A 2,703-nucleotide genomic window follows, 5' to 3' on the forward strand; every position below is an offset into this window, starting at 1 on the left:
TGCCGATGAACAAGGAGTGTGTCTTTCCTATCTCCCTCTTCCAACATTTATATATCACTGACCACACACCAGGCACAAATCTAAGTGTTTTCCTAATATATCTCACCAGGCTTGAGTACAGTGGTGCGATCATTGCTCACTGCAGCCTCCAACTCCTGGTCTCCAGTGATCCTCCCACCTCAGCCTCCCACCTGGAACTACAGGTGCATGCCACCATGCCCAGCTAATTTGTTTTTTGTAGAGATGGGGTTTCGATGTTTCTCAGGCTGGTCTTGAACTCCTGGCCTCAAGAGATCCACCTCAGCTATTTTTTTTTTTTTTTGAGACAGGGTCTTGCTCTGTCACCCAATCTGGAGTGTAGTGGCACAATCACAGCTCACTGCAGCCTTGACCTCCTAGGCTCAAGTGATCGACCACCTCAGCATCCCAGGTAGCTGGGACTACAGGTGCATGCCATTACGCCTGGCTAATAAGTTGTTTTTTTTTTTTTTTTTTTTTTGAGATGGAGTCTTCGCTGTGTTGCCCAGGCTGGAGTGCAGTGGCATGATCTCAGCTCACTGTAACCTCCACCTCCCGGGTTCAAGTGATTCTCTGCCTCAGCTCCTGAGTAGCTGGGATTACAGGTGCCCACCACCATGCCTGGCTAATTTTTGTATTTTTAGAAGAGATGGGGTTTCACCATGTTGGCCAGGCTGGTCTCGAACCCCTGACCTCAGGCGATCCTCCCACCTCGTCCTCCCAAGTGCCAGGATTACAGGCGTTAGCCACCGTGCCTGGCCTTTCCTATTACATTAACTAATTTAATCTTCATAACAATCTCATGAGGTATGTCCTATTGTTATTCCCATTTGGCAGTTGAGGCACAGAGAAGTTAAATAATCTGTCCAATGATGCACAGCTAGTAACAGGCACGATTGATGTTCAGACCTAGCAGCGTCCTTAGTCTTTTTTGTTGTTGTTGTTTTTAAGAAATGGGGTCTTACTCTGTCACCCAGACTGGAGTGCAGTGGTACGATCACAACTCACTGCAGCCTCGACCTCCTAGGCTCAAGCAATCCTCCCATGTGGCTGGGACTACAGGTGTGTGCCACCACATCCAATTAATTCTTTAATTTTTCTTTTCTTTTCTGTTTTTGAGACAGAGTCTCACTTTATCCCCCAGGCTGGAGTGCAGTGATGCGATGTCGGCTCACTGCAACTCCGCCTCCCGGGTTCAAGAGATTCTCATGCTTCAGCCTTCCAAGTAGCTGGGATTACAGGCGCCCACCACCACATCCAGCTAAGTTTTGTATTTTTAGTGAAGACAGGATTTCACCATGTTGGCCAGGCTAGTTTCGAACTCCTGGCCTCAGGTGATCTGTCCACCTCGGTCTCCCAAAGTGCTGGGATTACAGGCGTGAGCCACGGCGCCCGGCTTAATTCTTTAAAATTCTTTTGTAGAGACAGGGTCTCCCTTTGTTATTCAGGCAGGTCTCGAACTCCTGGGCTCAAGCAATCCTCTCATCCCCAGCCAAGCTTCCCTGCTTTAACCACCAACCTGTGCTGTCTCCAGGAGAACATCAGAGTGACCCCTAGTGGACATTTGTTAACATCATAAGGAGGGCATAAGGTTCAAGGCAAGTTAGGGAGTCAAACTGGCAGACGTATAGATGATCAGGAGATGGCTGCGGACTGTAGAAAGAAACTTACATTGCAGGGGAGGCAAACCCTGGCATACCAGACTCCCTCTCCCCAACTTTAGCAAGTGCTGGCCTCAGTTTGTACCAAACCATATCCATTGCTCGCTGAAAGTGCTTGATGTTGCCTCTTTTCTGCAGTTATTGAGTTAGGTTTTTTTTTTTTTTTTCTGAGATGGAGTCTCACTCTGTCACCCAGGCTGGACTGCAGTGGTGTGATCTCAGCTCACTACAACCTCCACCTCCTGGGTTCAAGCGATTCTCCTGCCTCAGCCTCCCGAATAGCTGGGATTACAGGAATGCGCCACCACACCCAGCTAACTTTTGTATTTTTAGTAGAGGCGGGTTTTCGCTATGTTGGCCAGGCTGCTCTCAAACTCCTGAGCGCAAGTGATCCTCCCACCTCGGCCTCCCAAAGTGCTAGGATTACAGGTGTGAGCTATTGTGCCCTAGTCAGATTTTTATTTTTTTTTTTATTTGGAGACAGACTCTGGCTCTGTCACCCAGGCTTGAGTGCAATGGTGCGATCATAGCCCACTGCAGCCTCCAACTCCTGGTCTCCAGTGATCCTCCCACCTCAGCCTCCCAGCTAGAACTACAGGTGCATGCCACCACGCCCAGCTAATTTGTTTATTTTTTGTAGAGATGGGGTTTCGATGTTTCTTGTCTTGAACTCCTGGCCTCAAGAGCTCCTCCCACCTCAGCTACCCCAAGCTTTGGGATTATAGGTGTTGAAACAGCATACCTGACTGGATATGGATTTTTAAGTAAGTTTTATTTACAAAGGAGTTCTTTGCAATATTATCTCTGTGATATCCCTCTAAATAAATGCTTTTTCCCAGCCCCTGCCTACCAGACATTACCCAGTACACATCTACAACCCCATGAAGACCTTGTTACTGCTCACCCTCCTGGAGAAGCCCCAATGAATCAACATTGTCATTAACTGGCAACGCTGATTGAGAGCTCCTAGGCTAGCTCCGAGATTCTTCACAAAGCTGTGTGGTGCAAGCAGTGCCCTAAATAA

The sequence above is a fragment of the Mandrillus leucophaeus genome, unplaced genomic scaffold (genome assembly GCF_000951045.1).
Source record: "Mandrillus leucophaeus isolate KB7577 unplaced genomic scaffold, Mleu.le_1.0 Scaffold419, whole genome shotgun sequence".
NCBI classification, from domain to species: Eukaryota; Metazoa; Chordata; class Mammalia; order Primates; family Cercopithecidae; genus Mandrillus; species Mandrillus leucophaeus.